At 37.7% G+C, this 22,439-nt stretch overlaps 1 protein-coding gene and 1 non-coding gene across 2 annotated transcripts in view; one reads left to right on the top strand and one right to left on the bottom strand.

Moving 5' to 3' along the window:
• The window catches only part of LOC115898625, a 1,104,002-nt gene that overhangs the window by 789,906 nt on the left and 291,657 nt on the right, over window positions 1-22,439 (top strand). The gene's annotated exons all lie outside the window — the stretch shown is intronic.
• Window positions 17,162-17,268, bottom strand: LOC115898816. The gene has a single exon (XR_004058481.1). It is a non-coding gene; the product is annotated as a U6 spliceosomal RNA (small nuclear RNA).

Below are 22,439 nucleotides of genomic sequence, written 5' to 3'. Positions count from 1 at the left end.
TCTGTGCTTGGTCTGGTAGGTGACTGAAAGGGCCCCTGGGTCTCTATCACACATACTTAAGGTGACCCAAACGTCGTAGGTCCTCAACATGATGGCAACCAAAAAGGATTGGTGTCTATGAGCAGAGTCTGGCTGGTAGGCAAAGGGGCCCTTGGTTCCCCAAAAGGCAGTTTTTTAGAGTTCCTTACTCGAACATTTTCACTGATGTCACCCATGTCAATATTTTTAAGGAAGCCTGCCAGAGAATTCTGACATGCAGCCTGGGTTTGAGAACTGGATTAAAAGGAGTCAAAAGGTGTGGTGAAAAGTGTATTCCAGTTTCTGCTACTCTCCCATATAAATTAAGCAGAGAACTCTAGGATCTCAAAAAAGGAAACTAAGCCACCTGTTCAAGTAGAGGTATCAAAGAAGGAAGAGGTACATCCACAATGCAGTTCTCCCAAAAGGTCCAATCTTGAGCATTCTTATGGGAGCTGTTGTAGCTGGTGATGATTCTTCTTAGACTGGAGCTCCCATTGCACATTCGTGGAAGAAGCCAAGGTGGTGATTCAGATCTCTACTCTACTGGTCCATTTCCTTCAAGTTTCTTGCATCAAAAATAGAGACATCTTTCTCATTGAATTGTTTTACTCTGAATCCATTGAAAAGGAGTGGAGCAGGGTTTCTCAACCTGGACACTACTGGAATGTTGGGTCAGATAATTATTTGTTGGGGGTGGGGAGTGGGGGTATCCTGTGCATTGTAGGATGTTTAACAGCATCCTGATTTGTATGCATTCAATGCCTGTAGCACTTCTCCACAATGTGACAACCAAAAATCCATCCAGATGTCATTGCCAAATATCCCCTGGGATCCAAAATCAACCCCTCCTGAGAACTAGTGGAATGAAAATATAGTTCTTTAGTTTAAATGCTTATCTTTTTTTCTCTGAGGCAAAGCATACACACACACACACACACACACACACACACACACACACACACACACACACACACACACATATAGTAATGGAGTCTCACTCTGTCACCCAGGTTGGAGTGGAGTGGTACAACCTCGACTCACTGCAACCTCCACCTCCCTGGTTCAAGCAATTATCCTGCCTCAGCCTCCCGAGCAGCTGAGACTACAGGTGTGCACCACCATGCCCAGATAATTTTTATATTTTTAGAAGGGACAGGGTTTCACCATATTGGCCAGGCTGGTCGTGAACACCTTACCTCATGATCCGCCCACCTTGGCCTCCCGATGTGCTGGGATTACAGGCGTGAGCCACTGCGCCCAGCCAAAACTTAGTAATATTAATAATTAAAATGATACTAAAATCAATGATTGTGGACCAATAGAACATTTGCTTTTTTATAATACAGATTATTTAGACTTGAACACTTGCTCTCCTTTCCTCATCCGTGAGCTCCATATGGGCAAGGATTATGTCATATTTACTACTATATTTCCTGTCCCTAGAAGATTCCTGGCACATCATAGTTATCAATATGCATTTATTGAATCAACTGGGGCCAGGTCTCAAGGGAAGATCTTTGTAATTATACATGTTGTATTCTTTGTTTGCTCAGAACTCTTCTCTTAGAAATGACCACCTGTTGTCCACATGTAGTAGATTCTTTAAGTATACAGGCTATGTTTAATTCAACAATTAGTTACTTAGCTATCTGAATGTTTCCTTCCTTCTAGGTGCCTGTATTATAAAACTTGATATAAAATATGATTTTTGAAAAGTCATAAATTGCTGCTAACAAATGCTCTAGAGAAGCGTTTCTCATACTTTAATGTGCAGATGAATCACCTGGAGAACTTGTTACAAATTCTGATTTAGCAGGTCTGACAAGGCCTAAGATTCAACATACCTAATAACCTCCTAAGTGATGCCAATGCTGATCATTTTTGAATAGCAGAAATCTAGAGCTACAGATCCACTAGACCCATGTGGCTAATTACCTTTAAATTTAAGTAATTAAATTTAAATAAAATTTAAAATTCAGTTCCTCAGTCCTACTAACCACATTTCAAGTACTCAATAAATGCATGTGGCTAGTAGCTACCAGGCTAGAAAACAAAGATATAGAATATTTCCATTTTTCACAGATAGTTCTCTAAGGAATAAATGACCATATATTGAGTGATTCAAGAAAGTCTTTGTGGATTTTGGCTGCACCTGGAAATATGAGTAGGATTGTGACAGAATAAACATTCAATGTGGAAATACTGGAAGGCGTTTTGTGCACCAGCAATAAATGGGGCTGTAGATTGAAAGAGAACAGGTATTGAAACCTGCCTCTTACACTGTCAAGTTTGTAACTCTGGGAGACTTACTTAAACTTTCCCAGCCTTGGTTTACTTAGTGTAAAAATGTCTGTCACAATGTAGGCTTGGCAGCCCTCGTTTTTCTTCTCATAGCTGGGATTGCTTGATCCCTACTTGTAGTCTCATTCCTGTCCTTCATTACCAAGCCCAGAGTTATGAGTCACCGAAGCAATTCTGGCCCCAGGTTCTTTATTTGGAACTATTTATGAAACTTCCATCATAGAGTGGTAAAATCCCAGAGTTGAAATGGAGAACCTTGAATTCCAAGGCTAAAAGATCAGTCTCCGTTCGATAGGCAATAAGAGGATGATGCTTTTGAGCATATTAATGTAAAGAGTGAGATATGCTTTGGGAAGATTAGCAAGAGCATTTAGCATAAATTAGTTTTTGAGTAATATAATTTGATAAGAGGTTAGAGATGAGAACAGAGAGGTTGCTGGGGCCACATCCGCAACAAGCCTTGCTTGCCTTTTATTAAGGAGTTTGTACTTTATCCCATGGGCCATGGGAAAAGAGCTAAGGAACTCAAATTAGGGACACACTTACAGCCAGGTCATCTGAAGTGGAAGGAGATATTTGAAGGGAATAAGGTTGGAGGCAGGAGGGCTACTCAGACACTACTGCAATAGTCAAAGAAAATGCAGATGAAGACCTAAATGGGGGCAGTAGGTAGTGGGCAATGGTGGAGTTGAAGGAAGAGGCTGAAGAAATTTTTATGAGGCAAAACCTGCAGGATGTGGTGATTAAACAATGTGGGAAATTAAATGGAGGCAATGATCTAAATCTGATGGTTCTATCTTGGGTGTCTACCAACTGCCAAAGTAAATACAGTGGAAGAAAGAGGTTTAGGCATAAGACAATGAGTTCACCTTTGAAAATCTTGAGCTTAAAGTATATGAGGGATATTCAAATGGGTGTAAGGATCCAGTGAATGGGTGGAATTTGGGAGAAAGACTACACCCTGAGATAAACAAGTCCCCTGTGTGCAGAAATAGTTAAAGCCATGGGAAAAGATTAAAGCATTCAGAGAAACCCATGGAGAGGAAAGTTGTAAGGATAGATGCTTGGGAAGTGATGACATTTAAGACCTGGTCAGAAGAGAAGCCTATGACTGAAATGTAAAAGGAATCATCACAGAGATGAAGAGAATCAAGTTTTTAAAGGATAAAAATGATAAATAGTGTTAATATAGAAGAAAAATCTAGCATTATAAGGTTTAAAATATGTCCATTGTATGGGTTCCTGGTGTCTTTAGGAAGAATGTATCAGTGGAGTGATGACAGTGGATGTCTTAATCTCTCTAGCTGCAGATGACTGAGATCCAGTGAGGGACCAAGCAAGGGAATCAGAAATGGCAGAGGGAGAGTTATCCAGGAGATGGAATAACAGATAGTACTGGTGATTGCACATGCTGAGGAGTAATGTTATTTTTCAGAACATAGGCATTTAATAGAAATAGATATATCACAAGGTAGGCCTGGATGTGAGGGAAAGAACATGAGTTTGGTTTTGTACACTGGAATTTTAATGTTTCAGAAGGACATCAGCAAAGGGATGCCCAATGAGCAATTGGACATGCAGAATTAGAAATCACCGAAAAGAGTGTGCCTGAATGTGTTAATTTAGAAATGCTTGACATGGAAGTGATAATGAAGCTCTAAGGATGAATGGCATTGACCAGTGTATGAGTACATTGTGAAAGAAAGAATACGAGGAGGAAGTTTGAGTAATGATCCATGAATCAGTCAAGATAGACCAAGTTGCTTTAACTAAAAAGCTATGAAGTTTCAACGATTTAATACAACCAAATTTATTTCTCACTTGTGCGATGTTCCATGGAGCCTCAACAATTCTCCAGGGTATCTTTCCTCCATAGGGGCCTCAGAGAACCAGGATGTGCTTCCGTCTTATGGTTGCAACATCTCAACATCTCACCAAGAAAGAAGAGTTAGAGGGTCTCACAGTGAGTTTTAACTTCTTCAGCCTATAAGTGACAGTCATCAGTTCCCCTCACAATCTTTTGGGTAGAACTCATCATATGACCTTGTCTAACTAAACTTTCTGCCTTCTGGTTGGATTTGGCCAAAGCTAAGCGTTGGCAAGAAGTTCACACATGTAATCCTTCAGAAACCTGGGATGAAGTTGAAACCTGAACATGAGTGAGAAGTGGTAATGTCTACCACATCCATTTAATAAATTAGAATAAGATGAAGAAAAATGGGAGAGGGTAGTGTAGTGGCAGAAGATTGTGGAGTGTAGGTTCGAGAGTGCCAAGAAAGAGGAAATCACAAAAAGAAAGAGACTATTGGCAAAATGCTGCAAGGACTTCAGAGGAAGGCCTACAACTTTTGATCAATGAATTTGGCACCTGTGAGGTTACTGATGAACTTTGAGACAGTAGTTTCTATACACTGATGAACCCATGGATGGCAAACCTTAAGCCTAAACCTTTTCTCCTTCACTTGATTTGGCCAAGATGAACATTCCCATTCCTGTGCTTTTCCCCTCATGGAGTGTTGTTATAGGCTACTCAGTAAGAAGGAAATAAAAGAGAATTCAAGGATAAAATTGGTGGGGGGTGGTGCTAAAGACTCAAGAATCAAGAAGATATGAAGAAAGGGTTACTGAGAGTGTTTTAGCTAAAACCATAGGACATACATGATTTCCAGTTTCAGTCAGCATTCTTTCGTGATATTTCTCTAGAAATATTCAGTTCCCTATTAGGAACTAGGAAAGTATACTGCCTACCAGCGGCTATTCCCGTGATTCAGATTGCATTAGTTTTCTATTGCTGTGTAACAAAAATATTTCACATTAAAACAACATATACTTAATGTATCAATGTTTTTGTGGATCAGGATTCCAGGCATGGCTTAACTGAGATTGCTGCTTCAGTGCCTCACTGGGTTTCGATCAAGATGTCTGCCAGGCTCAAATTCTCAGCTGAAGCTTCGGTTGGGGAAAGGTCTGCTCCCAAGGCCACTCGCATTTTTGGCAGAATTCAATTCCTCATAGCTGTAGGATGGAGGCCTTCTGCTCCTACAGACTGCTCACAATTACTTGCCCTGCAGACCGGTTCATAGTTCACATAGCAATTTACAACATGGCTGCTCATCTCTTCAAAGTGAGGGAGAGAGAAGGAAATAGAGAAGGGGGAGGAGAAGGAGAAAGAGAGACTAGCAAGACAGAGTCTTATATAAAATAACTGTATTAGTCCATTCTTGCATTACTATAAAGAATACCTGAAACTGGGTGATTTATATGGAAAAGAGGTTTAATTGGCTCATGGTTCCATAGGCTGAACAGGAATCATGGCTCGGAGGTCTCAGGAAACTTACAATCATGATGGAAGGCAAAGGGGAAAGAGGCACATCTTCACATGGCCAGAGCAGGAAGAAGAGAGAGAGGGGGAATGGTGCTACACACTTTTAAGCAACCAGATCTCATGATAACTCACTATCGTGAGATCAGCACCAAAGGGGAAATCCGCCCCCATCATCCAATCACTTCTCACCACGCCACACCTCCAACATTGGGGATTAAAATTTGACGTGAGATTTGGGAAGGGACACAGACCCAAACCATATCGATAACATAATTACCAGATTCACATTCCCATCACCTTGGACATATTTTGTTAGTTAGAAGCAAGTCACAGGTTCTGCCCACACTCAAAGGGATAATACAAAGACATGAATACCAGAAGGCAGAGGTCATTGAGGGTTACATTAGGGTCTGTCTACCGCAGGAATTGACAATGGCATTAAATCAAAGGAACAAAGGATTTAGTGGTATATGGAGTTTGTCAATCATATTGCCAGCAGGAAACAGATGGGACCCTGAAACCCTGCAATTTAGAGTTTAATAAACTATTTACAAGGTTGTAAGCTGAGTTTAAGGAAATCATAAAAGACAGAACAGTATACCAGGGCTCGCAATACTGGGGAGCAGCTGCTGCCCCTATTAAGGAATATCCAGACGGGGAAGAGCATGGTTACTGGAATCCACAGAGGATTCTTGTGGGGCACCTGTTAGGTGATGTGCTCAAAGAACAAAACTAACTATGGTGACCTGACAAAAATGGAAGTGAGAGAATAAATACCCCCTTCTCCCACCTCCTTCCTTCTAGCTTCTTGCCAATGCTTCTCATTGACCATACCCAACCAGAAGGCAGAAAATTCCAATCAGCCTTCAGTGGCAACAGAGCAGGGTGGAAAAGGGTGAGAAATGGATTTATGGAGGTATTTGAAAGACATTCAGCACACTGAGTAGTCACTGAAATTTCTGATAGAATGATGAATGAAATCAGAATGGAGGAGAGTGGACTGGGGAAAGATAGGAGTAGGAGACGAATAAAGGAACAGGTTCAGAAGAAGTGAAAACAGAGCAAGAAACGTTTCTAGTAAGAGGTAATTTCAGCTTTAAAGATTTCCAAATTATATTGCTTTTCAGTAATGACAAGAGTCCTGTGCCTGTCGAGGAATTCGAAAGGAATGAAATCAATTTAAATATAAGCCTGGACACCCCATCATTTGAGAAAGTAGGTGAAATAATGCTTATTTTATTCTTTTAAATTGTCAGGGAAGGACTCTTTCCAAGGAAATTTCTCATGTTAGGCTTAAGGTACCTGAATTTCAAGCACTGTATTTGAAGCACTGGATTTTTTTGAGATAAGATGTGACCCTATCATTCATGTTCTATCTGTGCTTCTCACCCATTATGATGATGAAAATTGTTCCCAAAATTAGTTTTCTTAGTCACAGAAAGCTGAATGCCTTCACATTTGGGGAGGAGTGGTACTCATTTAATGGGTGCTACTGGAATATATATCATCAAGTTGATTTCCAAATATGTGTACATAGATATGTACCACTGGGAGTAATGATGGCAGATATTTAATTACTGTTGGCCATTTTCCTGCTCCCTGAGCTGTTTTGTTCCCTCCGATATCACCCTCAAATTTGTCCCCCTCCCTATAATTGAGTAATCCCTCATGCTAATATCAGCCTGAAAGAAGTACCACTGAGAAGGAAATACGAACCTATAAAGAGCCTGCAATGTACTTCTAAGCAAATAAAAATGACTTGGGGATCTGTCTCTAGTGGAATTATCTACCCCACATCTCTTCCACCATTGAAGGGTGACAAGGCATTTCTTTCTGCCTATCTTAGTCTTCTTTGCAATCTTCCCTTCTCTCTCATTTCTGAGCAGAGTCACATCATGGTGTAATACACTATACCATTTAAACAAATGGGAAGAAATACAGTGGACTTACTGTCAAGATTTGTTTTTGTTATTGTTAGTAATGTAAAACCAGTGACTAGTATTTTCATGATTACTTATGGCCTCAGCTTTAAAATATACCACTACAGAAATTTTTCTGTCTCAAATTCTAATATTTCAGCCCTATTCCAATTTTATATCCACAACTATTATTTGGAATTAAGCAGAAAAATGAAGGTGTTAAGAGTTTGAACACCACAATATTGATTTCCAGCTACTGGTTTATATGAGGTTTTAAATAGCCAAGGAAATTTTCAACACTTTATCTTTCCACTTTTATGCTTTCAAAGTTGCTTTCCAGCCTCTCTCCACCCTTGACTATCACTTTCTCTGAATTATTAATACCACACATACACTTACATGAATATAGTTGTATTTTCTACACAGTGCAGAGAGGCTCCCAGGCTCATTTGTGTTCAGCTGCAAAAGAAAAAAAAAAATTTTTGAAAAGCTTCTTTTCTTCCTAGGTTTCCCACACAAAAGTCACTGCTCTGTGAAGATTACCATTTGTAAGCTAATTCTGAAGTTGTTAATGGCAAGAATCAGAGCAATTGGCATCTGTTGTAAAACACACATTTAAGACAATCTCTCCCACTCATTTGTGAGAGCTGTGTGACATAGCAGTGTGTTCTCTCTAGAGGGTTCCCGCAAAGTCTTGCTTCATTTGCTTTAACTGGCTTTTGGAGAATTTTTAGAGAGTGTAGATTAACTCCCAAACACAAAGCAAATCTGTGACACTTGATTTGTTGTAAAACCATAACCTGTTTTCCATTGATTTCCAGCCTAGCCACAAACATTTTTCCGACTTGCCCTCATTACCTCATTCCTGAGCTCAAAAAACAAAACAAAACAAAACGAAACAAAAACAAAACTTGGATGGTAAAGAAGCTATGTTTTCTCTCTCTTCAAGAGATTCTGATTCCAATTGCCTGTGGGACAAATGACAAGAAAAGGAGTTTATGTTTTTAAAATAATAGGATTATTGAAAAGTCACAGAGGTTCTCAAATAATTTTGAACAAACTGCAGTAATCTGTTAACAAGCAAAGATTTCCTATAGCCTACAAAAGATCCTGAAACATTCCCACTCTTAACAGTATCTCAAGGCAAAAACCAATAATGGCAGTGAAAAGCTAAGAGTTAAAATATTGTAGAATACCAGAGATTTTAATATCTATTTTAATTAAAACCTTACCTTTCTGTTACCTAAATTCCTTGGGATTTGCTCTCATTTTTGTTTCAAGCCCTGGAGAATCTTTGCTAGTTTGTTCAGCTCTTCTGCAGAGGAAAAGGATCTCACTAACATTGGAAAAGTTAGGAATAGCACATATAAAAAAGCAGGTTGTTTATTTCGGCAGTCTTCTCCCCTCTTTAATCAGATTGCAGGGATCTTAACTAGCAGTGCTTCCATGATGACATACATATCCAGATTTTACATATCAAGATTTCAAAGAGCAGAATGGGCAAAGATTTAAAGCTGAAAATGTCACACAGAAAGTATATGGAAAGTTCCAAAAAGCTTTGTCGTTGTTGAGCCCTAGATTTGACAATCATTAATTTGCTATTAATAAGTCTTACTGTTAGGAAGACTCATTTCACTAGCCGCAGGAAGAGTTTGTTCTTTAGACACTCGTTGCTTTAAGCAGTATGTCAAATTGATTCAGACATTCAAGGTAAGAAAGAGATGTAATTAAATCTTTTCAATACACTGAGCACTCATCTGCTGCCACTGATAGATACAATTTGGGGGTTTCTAGGATTTCTTTACCCTCTCCCTTAATACATTTTTAAAAATAATCTTTAATGCCCTAAATGCCTGCCATCCTATAGCAGAATTGGTATTACTTGGTAATGTCAAACCATTTCTCAGATGAATAAAGAAAATTCACCTCAAAAAGTTAACTGGATTGTTTTTCCCAACATGAACAGTGTATGACATATGTTACATATATGTATTACATATAATTACATGGTGTATGTAAGTACATGTATGTATTACATATAATGTGATTATGTAATTGTGATATGTGTAATGTACAACGTGTATATATGTAATATATGAAGTTGAAGGTCACCTTGCTCCCTGTCCTGCTTGATCTGTGCCCTTTTGTGAAACATAATAGCAAATATATCAGCCCTTAGGCTTTGGGCAGTTCTAAATACCAGATTCATGGAGAAATCCAATGGGAAAATAGTGCTCTCTTCATAAAAGCTTTTTCAGACCGTGTGCTCCTGGAATCAGCAATTTTACCTTGAGAAAAATGGCCTTTTCAGTTATGTGCAATAACTGTTCTACCATGAATGGAAAAGTGTCTTAAAATGCCAGCAGTGTCCCCAAATGAAGAATTCTCCACTTGCTCAATTTCACTGATTATTCTGTTGAGTTACTTAGCCTCTATGCTTCTAAAACATATTCTGAGATTGCTACTGAAATGCAGCATTTGTCACTAAGAGCTATCAGTGGTACAGTAAAGACTTACTCCAATGCACGGTACAAGGAAAACATTGGTGACTGCAACTAGAATATATTGAATGGTTATAGTGGTGTGTACTTTGGGGTTCAAATAAGTTAAAACATGGATCAAGCTGCACAGGTGTCTTTCAATCGGATTGGGAAGGTAAAATATATAAAAATGGAAAATCAGCAAAGATTTCGAAAGTAACAAGTGGAATAACATATGGGACAACTATTGTATCAGTCAGCTATTGCTACTAACAATCAAAATATCTCAGTGGCATACAATAAGAATTTATTGTGTGTGATTCAGCTGGAGTTTAGCTGACATGGGCTGAGCTCAGCTGGGCCTGACTCCAAGCCACGGGGTTGATTCAGGCCTGTTCCACTTGTCTTTTATGCTTGGGCCAGCGGACTGCCTACATGTTTTTTCTAATGGTGTCAGTGGTCAAAAGCTCCCAGAGAAGAAAATAAAACAAGTAACGAGGCTTCAGGCATAATCTTGATGTAGCACACAGTCGCGTGTGCCGAAATAACATTGGCTACAGTAAATGACATGGCCAAGTCCGATATCAATAAAGCATGGAAATATACTCCTCCCATATATAAGGGAGGGGAGGAGGGAGTGAATATTTACTGAAAAATAAACTACCACAATTATTAATTTTTCAGTGCAGAGGTAACATGGAATACTAGAGGAAGCAGCATAGTTGGTAGTTAGGAGTCTTGAGAAACCTGGGAACTGCAGTTCCTTGGCAGTTACAGGTATCATGTATGACTCAGGGCCTATCTATAAACCATCTACAAAATTTTTCATGACTTTTTTCAGTCAGTGAGAAGGTAAGTTACAGTTTTTCTCATCTTCAATGAAAATGGGTAAAATACAGTAAGTTCCCTAAACTAGAACTTACTGGAAAAGAAAACCTATTTTGTCATAATCAAATTCGTGTTTAGGTATTTTTTTCCAGTGGTATTTTTATGGAGAAGTTTGCTGATATTTTAATCTGTTCATGAATGCTTCCTTAGTAGAACTTGCTAAATGTTGCACCCAGCCTCCAGGTTGCACTGTCTCTGGGTTAAAATTTGTGTTCTGCTTACCACCACATTGGCTGTTTAAGTCAGTGCTCCCTGAAATTTATGATCACTTGATCTAGTCTGAATAACACCCATGGATGCTTATATAGGGGAATATTTCTCTGATATTGCCACATATTCAGCCCGTCTTCATTTAACCCTGTCAGTGGGGTATGCTTTATAAGTCTGCAGGATATAGTTTAGAATGGGTATGTGTGTAAGGAGGATAAAGAAATACGTGGAGAGAAACTCTCACCCTTCTCTTTAAACAGCTGAAATGGGATCAATTCATGTGGATAACAAAAATTCATTAACAGGAGGAGGTCTAAATATGAAATTGGGACACCAATATGTGAAATTTTATTGTAACAAACGATTTCTAACTGTATGACCTTGGGGAAGACACATTTTTCTGGGCTACAGTTTCTTCACCAGTGAAAAAAAAACTTTGGACTACATGGGACTTTAGAATTTTAGTGCTAACATTCTGGTTCCTTTAAGCAGTGGCATTTTATTTTCCAGGATCAAGTTAACATACAATATAGGTAGCACAGAATCCAAGATGACAAAGGGAGAGAAAAATATGAACCAGGTTTCTACCATCGAGGACACACGTACTGTACACAGAATAAGGGAGTTCAAGAAGCAGAGTCAGACATGCAGGACCAGAGTTTCAAGATGAGCCCAGGGTTGCTCCTAGAAGAGCACTAGCTTCAGTACCATAGGCAACAAGAGGCTGAATAATAGGGCTTCGCATATAAAGTTATTTACCTCACACATTTCTGTTCGTAGCTTTAGATAATGCAGCAAATCCCTGGCTGCATATATCGTAGACAACGTTTTTTTAAATCTGTTAGGAAAGCTTTATTTTTCCTCATTGTAAGATTAGCTAGATTCCATCTTTGAATCTCCCTGGAGTTAGGATTTCTTAAAGAAAGTAGACACTAGTGTCACTGAATCCTTGAAATGATGTGGAAAATGTTTCCCATCAGGAACTCCGTACTTTGGTTTTCAATATAAACCACCTGCATTTGGGTTTCTTTAGCAATTGTAATAATTCCACTTTTATAAAGAAAATTTTAAGAATATTCTGAAATTTGTATGCCACTGTCTTCCTGCAGGAAAATGCAGGTGATGTGAAATATAGTATAGTATGGATTTTTCTTTTCTTTTTTAAATGTCCAGACTTTATTTATTGGCATTAATCTCTAAACAGTACAGTATAAAAACTATTTATGTAGCATTTGCATTCTGTTGGGTGTTATAAATAATCTGGAGATTATTTAAATGAGAAAATGAGTGTAGTTTGCATGCAAATATTAGACCATTTCATATAAGGAGCTTGAACATCTTTTGATTTGGGGCTGCATGGAAGGTTCTGGAATCAATCCCCTATGGATATGAAGGGTGAGTGTGTACAATACTTATTTATACTTTTGTTGTATATAGCTCCCCTGAATGTAAATTTCACAGAGGCAGGAATATTGTCTGTTTTGTTTATTGTATTTCCAGCACAGTAGTACCTGTACATATTAAGTGCTCTTAGATATTTTCTGAACATGAATCAATATGTATTTAGAAATGAATGAGTTTTCTAAATATTTATGATTATTTAACTTTTTAGGTTCAGGGGTATATGTGCAGGTTTGTTATATGTGTAAACTTGTGTCATGGAGCTTTGGTGTACAGATTCTTTCATCACTCAAGTACTATACTTAGTACCCATTATTTATTTTTTCTGATCATCTCCCTCCTCCCACCTTCTACCCTCAAGTAGACCCCAGTGTCTGTTTTTCCCCTTTTTTGTATCCATGTATTGTCATCATTTAGCTCCCACTTATAAGTAGGAACATGTAGTATTTGGTTTTCTGTTGCTATATTAGTTTGCTTAGGATAATGGCCTCCAGCTCCATCCATGTTCCTGCAAAAGGCATGAGCTCATTCTTTTTCATGGTTGCATAGTATTTCACAGTGTATATGTACATTTTCTTTATTCAGTCTACCATCGATGGGCATTTAGGTTGCTTCCATGTCTTTGCTATAGTGAATAGGGCTGCAATGAATATATATGTGAATGTCTTTATGGTAGAACAATTGATATTGCTTTGGGTATATGCCCAGTAATGGGATTGCTGGGTTGAATGGTAGTTCTGTTTTCAGCTCTTTGAGGAACTGTTACACTGCTTTCCACAATGGTTGGACTAATTTACACTTCCGCCAAAGGTATATAAGCATTCTCCTTTTTCTACAACCTTGCCAGCATCTGTTGTTTTTTGACTTTTTGATAATTGCCATTCTGACTAGCCTGAGATGGTATCTCATTGTGGTTTTGATTCGCATTTCTCTAATGATCAGTGATGTTGCAGGTTTTTTTTTTATTAGGTTCTGGGATGCATGCGCAGAACGTGCAGGTTTGTTACATAGGTATACACATGCCATGGTGGTTTGCCGCACCCATCAACCCGTCATCTGCATTAGGTATTTCTCCTAATGCTATCCCTCCCCTAGCCCCCTACCCCCTGAGAGGCCCCAGTGTGTGATGTTCCCCTCCCTTTGTCCATGTGTTCTCATTGTTCAACTCCCACCTATGAGTGAGAACATGCGGTGTTTGGTTTTCTGATCTTGTGTTAGTTCACTGAGAGTGATGGTTTCCAGCTTCATCCATGTCCCTGCAAAGGTCATGAACTCATCCTTTCTTATGGCTGCATAGTATTCCATGGTGTATATGTGCCACATTTTCTTTATCCACTCTATTATTGATAGGCATTTGGGTTGGTTCCGAGTCTTTGCTACCGTGAATAGTGCTGCAGTAAACGTGTGTGCATGCGTCTTTATAGTAGAATGATTTATAATCCTTTGGGTATATACCCAGTAATGGGATTGCTGGCTCAAACGGTATTTCTGGTTGTAGATCTTTGAGGAGTCACCACACTGTCTTCCACAATGGTTGAACTAATTTACACTCCCACCAACAGTTTAAACGCATTCCTATTTCTTCACATCCTCTCTAGCATCTGTTGTTTCCTGACTTTTTAATGATCACCATTCTAACTGGCATGAGATGGTATCTCATTGTGGTTTTGATTTGCATTTCTCTAATGACCAGTGATGATGAGCTTTTTTTCATATGTTTGTCGGCCGCATAAATGTCTTCTTTTGAGAAGTCTCTGTTCATATCCTTTGCCCACTTTTTGATGGGGTTGTTTTTTCTTGTAAATTTGTTTAAGTCCTTTGTAGATTGTGGATATTAGCCCTTTGCTCCAAAGAGAATAAAATACCTAGGAATGCAACTTACAAGGGATGTGAAGGACCTCTTCAAGGAGAGCTACAAACCACTGCTCAAGGAAATAGGAGAGGACACAAACAAAATGGAAAAACATTCCATGATCATGGATAGGAAGAACCAATATCATGAAAATGGCCACACTGCTCAAAGTAATTTATAGATTCAGTGCTATCACCATCAAGTTACCATTGACTTTCTTCACAGAATTAGAAAAAACAACTTTAAATTTCATATGGAACCCAAAAAGAGCCTGTATAGCCAAGACAATCCTAAGCAAAAGGAACAAAGCTGGAGGCATTGTGCTACCTGACTTCAAACTATACTACAAGAGTGTTGCACCTTTTTTCATATGTGTTTTGGCCACATGTATGCCTTCTTTTGAAGAGTATCTGTTCCTGTCCTTTGCCCACTTTTTAATGGGGTTGTTTGTTTTGGCTTGTAAATATAAGTGCCTTATAGATGCTGGATATTAGACCTTTGTCAGAGGCATAGTTTGCAAAAATTTTCTCCCATTCTGTATATGTTGTCTGTTTACTCTGTTGATAGTTTCTTTTGCTGTGCAGGGGTTATTTAGTTTAATTAAATCCCATTTGTCAAGTTTTGCTTTTGTTGCAATTGCTTTTAGCATCTTCGTCATGAAATCTTTGCCAGTTCCGATGTCCAGAATGATATTTCCTAGGTCATCGTCCAGGGTTTTTATAGTTTTGAGTTTTACATTTAAGTCTTAAATCCATTTTGAGTTGATTTTTGTATATGGTGTAAGGAGGGGTTCCAGTTTCAGTCTTCTGCATATCGCTAGCCAGTTATCCCAGCACCATTTATTTAATAGTGATTCTTTCCCCATTGCTTGTTTTTGTCAGTTTTGTGGAAGACCAGATAGTTGTAAGTGTGCAGCCTTATTTCTGAGCTCTCTATTCTGTTCCCTTTGTCTGTGTGTCTTTTTCAGTGCCAGTACCATGGTGTTTTGGTTACTGTAGCTCTGTAGCATAGTTTGAGGTGGAGTAATATGATGCCCCCTGCTTTTTTGTTTTTGCTTAAGATGGCCTTTGCTATTTGGGCCCTTTTTTGGGTCCACATGAATTTTAAAATAGTTTTTCTAGTTCTATGAAGAATGTCATTGGTAGTTTGATAGGAATAGCGTTGAATCTGTAAATTGCTTTGGCAATGTGGCCATTTTAATGATACTGAGTCTTCCTATCCGGAGCATGAAATGTTTTTCCATTTGTTTGTGTCATCTCTGATTTTTTTGAGCAGTGTTTTGTAATTCTCATTGTAGAGATCATTTACCTCCCTGGTTAGCTGAATTGTTAAGTGTTTTATTCTTTTTGTGGCAATTGTGAATGGGATTGTGTTCCTGATTTGTCTCTCAGGTTGGCTGTTGTTGGTGTACAGGAATGTTAGTGATTTTTGCACATCAGTTTTATATCCTGAAACTTTGCTGAAGTTGTTTATCAGCTCAAGGAGCTTTTGGGCCAAGACTATGAAAATTTTTTAGATACAGAATCATGTTGTCTGCAAACAGGGATAGTTTGACTTCCTCTCTTCCTGTTTCAATGACTTTTATTTCTTTCTGTTGCCTGCTGACTCTGGCCAGGACTTCCAATACTATGTTGAACAAGAATGGTGAGAAAGGGCATCCTTGTCTCTTGCTAGTTTTCAAGGGGAATACTTCCAGCTTTTGCCTGTTCAGTATGATGTTGGCTGTGGGTTTCTCCTAGATGGCTCTTATTATTTTGAGGTATGTTCCTTCAATAACTAGTTTATTGAAAGTTTTTAACATGAAAGGATGTTGAATTTTACCAAAAGTCTTTTCTGCATCTATTGAGGTTTTTGTCTTAATTTGGTTTATGTGATGAATCACATTTATTGATTTGCATGTGTTGAACTAGACTTGCATCCCAGGGATAAAGCCTATGTGATTGTGGTGGATTAGCTTTTTGATGTGCTGCTGGATTCGGTTTGCAAGTATTTTGCTGAGGATTTTTGCCTCTGTGTTCATCAAGGATATTGGCCTGAAGTTTTCTCTTTTTTATTGTCTCTCTGCCAGGTTTTGGTATCAGGATGATGCTGGAATCATAGAATGATTTGGGGAGGAGTCCCTCCTTATCCTTTTTTTTTTTTTTTTTTTTTTTTTTTTTTTTTTTTTTTTTTTTTTTTTGCAATAGTTTCAGTAGGAATGATACCATCTCTTTGTACATCTGGTAGAATTCGGTTGTGAATCCTTCCGGTCACAGAAGGATTTTTTGGTTGGTAGGCTGTTCATTACTGAATCAACTTTGGAGCTTGTTATTGGTCTGTTGAGGGCTTCAATTTCTTCTTGGTTCAGTCTTGGAAGGGTGTATGTGTGCAGGAATTTATCTATTTCTTCTAGATTTTCTGGTTTGTATGCATGGAGGTGTTGATAGTGGTCTCTGATGGTTGTTTGTATTACTGTGGGGTCAGTGGTAACATCTTTGTCGTTTATAATTGTGTTTATTTGGATCTTCTCTCTTTTATCCCTTTATTAGTCTAGCCAGCAGTCTATCGTATTAATATTAAAAAAGAAAAAAACCAGCACCTGGATTCCTTGATCTTATGAATGGATTTTTGTGTCTCAGTCTCCTTCAGTTCAGCTCTGATTTTGGTTATTTCTTGTCTTCTGCTAGATATGGGTTGGTTTGCTCTTGCTTCTCTAGTTCTTTTAGTTGTGATGGTAGGTTGTTAATTTGAGATCTTTCTAACTTGTTGATGTGGACACTTATTGAAAAATATGGAATGCTTCATGAATTTGTATTTCATCCTTGCACAGGGATCATGCTAATCTTCTCTGTATCATTCCAATTTTAGTATATATGCTGCTGAAGCGAGCACGGTATGGATTTTTCAAAGTGTATAATGAGTCATTATTAATTTCTATATTGAAGATGATATGGTTATCATGCTCAAGGTTATTTGTAGGGCTTTTATCCAGAGATGTGATGAAACAATGCTCCAAATTCTAGGACTCCTTATGCAGTGATAGGAAAAAAACAATGACCAAACACTTATGAAACATAGGTAGTTAGATTTGTTTGAATAAAATTACCATTTTTTTAATTTGAAACATGTCTTTAAGACTCCTGCATGTTAAGGTCAACAGTGATTAATTTAGAAACTGTGAATGTTAATTGAAGGCAGAGTTTCTTCTGAAACCTTTTAAACGTTTGACTCATGCTCGTTAATTAGAAGGGCAAAAATCACTCCATTGTGTAAATATAGGGAGAATCTCTTTTCCCCAGTAATGTGAATACATATTTGTTGGGTTGTATGAAAAGAGAGGAAGTAATTAGCCAGGTGAAATGGGTAAGGTGACAATGACTTTGAGATTTCAAATTATTTCCAATCTTAGGTTTTACTGAGCTGTACCAGTGTACCTGGTCCTAATCCAAAAGAGAGTTAAAAGCCAATGTTATAATGCTTTAATAAGGTTGGAATTATACACCATGGTTTTGTATCCTTAGATAGGTAGCCAAAGCATTCTAGGATTTCCACCTGCCATGATTTTTAATCTAACTAGTAAAGTATATAATCTACAAAAGACTGCAATTGGCCAACTCTTGGAAGTATCAGTTACTCAGATGAAGCCATTTCTTTGTATTTATTGTTGGTTTGACCAAACCCAAAATTGAAGAAATTTTCAGAATTGTCCTTGCTTCACTTTCGGATAACCTTTATAAAATGGAAGACATTTATAGAGTATCTAAGATTTGGAATAAAGTTTTCACACCTTCTCGAAATCTTTCTCATGGGGTAGATGCAACCTAAATAATCAAAGGGAAATAATATCAGGTTGAGAAATGTATAACATTAAATTATTGCAGTGTTTGTGTATAAAGTGAGATACACTCACATAAGAGTTGTTACACTTACATGGCAGACCCCTGGGGCCCTTCCTAGGAAAATTCACAGCAAATCACAGTGGTTCAATATCCCTCCTCAACACTACCATCTTAAAGAGGTAAAATCTATTAAAATTAGCTCTGAGGGCAATAGTGGCAGAGAGAAGGCTGAAAGAGATCATGGCTATAGTGCTATGGTAATGGAGATCAGGGTGTGGTTATGAATTGGTGAATTGTATCTTCTTGCATCAATGCTTTCTTCTTTCCTCTTTTCTCTTCTGTACACTCCCATCCTGAGTCATTGGAACTCTTTGAATGCCTGGTTTCCAGAGGAGAAAATCATCTCATAGTGTCTCGATTTGTCATAACTAGACATAATGACTGAGAACCAATTTCAGTTTTCTAGCTTTTGTTTTTTGTTTGTTTTAATTCACAGTTATGTAGATATAGCCATTGAGTAGAAGTAGAGTCTACCCACTTCTATTTTGGATGTGTTTCTTCCTGATAAGTTGAGCATGAAATCTAAATCTCATGAATTTTGAGTGAGTTATTTTGAAGTCTATATACTGTTTAGAGTTTTGACCAAAATATTTTGTTACAATATGCTTTGTTTTACTTAAGAGACTATATTGCCAAAATATAAATATACCTAAAAAACTGTATTTTCTAAGTGCACCCATTAGAAAAAAAGTGTTTATCAAATATTTTCACATACATTTTAAAGTCTCACTTGATACTAGAATAAAATTCCATGTATTTTATTCCCTCAATATGTCTTTAAAGCAGAACCTGCTGTGAGGAGGAAATAAAAAGAGTGAAGCACGTTTTCATTGTGGAAGTCCACCCTCTATGTATAGAACTCTATATGATGGTCATGGAAATTAAAATGAATTTGATGTTGGCAGTAATTAATTTGCTTATTCTAATAATGTAATGAATTAACAGAGATTTTTGTACTTACATCAAGTGGGAGATGATTTTATTGTTTTGTAAATATAACAAAATGTAAAAATTTTAAGAAAGGACTGCATTTAATAATGATTTAGATAAAACAGTGGGGATTTTTGTTTGGTTTTGGGGGCAAATGTTTTGTTTTGGGGTGTTTTTTGGTTATTTTTTAACATTTTAGGTTTGGGGGTACATGTGAAGGTTTGTTACATAGGAAAACTCATGTCATGGGGGTTTGTTGTACAAATTATTTTATCACCCAGGGATTAAGCCCAGCACCCAATAGTTATCTCTTCTGTTCCTCTCCCTCCTCCCACCCTCCACTCTCAAGTAGACCCCCAGTGTCTGTTGTTTCCTTCTTTGTGTTCGTAAGCTCTCATCATCTAGCTCCTTCTTATAAGTGAGAACATGTGGCATTTGGTTTTCTGTTCCTATGGTAGTTTGCTGAGGATGATAGCGTCCACCTCCATCCATGTTCCTGCAAAAGACATCATCTTGTTCTTTTCTATGGCTGTATTGTTTGCTTTCTAATGTGGAATGAAACTATTTTTATGCCTGTCGAGTTCTGTTATGTAGATTCTCAGGCTAAACACATCACCATCACAGTGAGTTGTGTACAAGCTATGAGTAAAGGAAGGCACCAAATCTCTGTTCAAAGTTCCTATTCCTCCCATGAGTTAGAGATGGAGGCATAAAGGTAGTCTTTGAGTAACGGAGAGGTTCATAATATACCTTATGCTCCTAGAACGACACCACTATATGCCTAGCCATCTATATGTCTAAATGATTTTTAATGAATCATCTAAGTGAGCAATAAGATAGAGGGATGTAGTAAAGGAGACTTTCAGTCAATGTGAATAATTACATTGAAAGTATTAGCTTTGTCAGACATATTATTAATATATCATAAAAAGTTTCAGGCTAGGTGCAGTGTCTCACACCTGCAATCCCAGCACTTTGGGAGGCCGAGGCGGGTGGAACAGAGACCAGCCTGGCCAACATGCTGAAACCCCATCTGTACTAAAAACAAAAATTAGCCATGAGTGGTGGTGGATGCTTGTAATCCCAGCTATTCGGGAGGCTGAGGCAGGAGAATCTCTTGAACCTGGGAGGCGGAGGATGCAGTGAGCCGAGATCACACCATTGTACTCCAGCCTGGGCAACAAGAGTGAAACTCCATCTCAAAAAATTAAAAAAAAAAAAAAGTTTCTGATAACATATGTCAATTTAAAAGACCTGTCAGGGAAAATGTATGGTCATAAAAGAAAAAAATATGTGCAATTATTGCTTAGTGTTTTTGGTGTTTCACAAGTAATGGAAAAATAACTGTACAAATATTAATGTGATCAAATGAAACACATTTAAGCACATTAAGAAACCATAGCAAGTCATCTTTTTCAGTAAATAACAGAAAAATTGTCCTGACAGTGATCTCCAAACATTTTTCTACCCAAGTATTGTTTAATTTTATGTCATGTATGCTCAGTAGAATTCTTCAATTATACTCTAAATTTTCTAAGTGGGTTTCCCTTGGAATTTTATGAAAAAGGGGAAATATCTTTGGACTATTTTATTATTTCTGACAGAAAAATGCATATTTTAGCGCTAATACTTTTTCCCCAGGAAAACTTATAGGTCCTGCATAATAAAATATTGGGAAAAAATTGATGTGAGTTTATATAAAATATTAGGAAAGCAAGATGGTGGGGCATAATTTAGGGGTTTTGAAATCCACATGGAGAAGTCAGTGTAGGGTCTCAAGTTGCGTCACAAAATGACATTGCAATCCACAAAGCCAGTTGAAAATGATTGTGTAGCTCATAGACACACATACAACTTCTCGTTTGCCCTTCTGAATGACTGTGAGAACAAGCCCATGCTGCCCTCAGAGCAGGAAAATGGTCCTGATTCTCAGGGCAAAAAGGTATCGTGAGCCTCTTTAGCACAGCTTTAAAGAGCACTCCCATTACCTTCTTAGTCTTCCAGGCAGGATCTTCTTTTCTCCCACCACCTCCTTAATTAAAGCAACTCTAAGTTTTCAAACTGTGCCTCCCACCAAGCTCTGGTTTAAAGGATTCTGACGACAAATATGTAAAACTATTAAACCAGCTAATCACCAGCAGCTCATTCCTTTGCCTTCGTGTCTCCCAGAAGTCTTTCCTCCATAGGAAGTATTAACATATATATTTTTGATGAAACATTATATAAAGACATCCTTTTATCTCTTATTTAATTTTAAGGTTGAAGTCTACACATCTTCAGAGGTGAATTGTAATATAAGTAAAAAATCTAAAAGATTAGAGATATTTTTACTAATTCAAGTATGTATGGGTGTGGAGGTAACTCATCTTTTCATCCTTCGTATATATTCATTTAAGTATTTCAGGTTCAAGCATTGCATAGCTATGAAAAACCAAGTCCTAATAATATTATACATGGAAATTAAGCTTTAATATACCATATACTTTATAACTTTTACTAAGACTTTTACTTTCAAAATGTTTGGCCTGTTCTGTAAAGATAAAGACAGAGTGGAGCAAGTGGCAGAAAATTCAAATGGTGAGAAAGCATGAAACTCGTTAAATGTTTGTGAGTGTGCTTGGGTGTCTAAGGCAGAGGATTTGCACGAGGAAACAATAAGATATAATATTGGAAAGAGGGCTTAGAGCCAAATTTTGAAATCATTGACTCAAAATTAGAAAGACCCGAAAAGGTCATTTACTTACACCTTTTCTCTGATGCACAAACCTCCTCTCCAGCATCACTAAGAAGCAATCATCCAGTCTGTTACATATTTTCCATGTCATCCAACACATGACTTCGTTGGCAATCTATTTCATTGTTTGACAGCTCTAACAACTAAAACTTCCTTCTGTTAGAACTGTAACTCCCACCATTGCTCTTAGTTTTGGCTCTGGAATGCCAAATATTTTTTATCAATCATTTTGAATGTTAAAAATCATTAAAAATAACACTGTGATACACTTCTGTGTGATTTATGTCAAATTCCATAAGCTATAACAATTTGAATTCATTTTGCTCATCATCCAGAAGAGATGTATGTATTTCTTATGATGTATCAAGCACTGTAAGTACTTTTCATATGCAAATGTATTCATCCTCATAACCTGTGAGGTAGGTATAATTATTATCACCAATTTTTCCACATAAGGAAACTGAGATACAGAGAGGTTAAGTAACTTACCCAAGGTTATA

The sequence above is a fragment of the Rhinopithecus roxellana genome, chromosome 7 (genome assembly GCF_007565055.1).
Source record: "Rhinopithecus roxellana isolate Shanxi Qingling chromosome 7, ASM756505v1, whole genome shotgun sequence".
NCBI lineage: Eukaryota > Metazoa > Chordata > Mammalia > Primates > Cercopithecidae > Rhinopithecus > Rhinopithecus roxellana.
The sequence above is the reverse complement of the archived record's forward strand: the minus strand, read 5'-3'. Positions and strand labels throughout refer to the sequence as shown.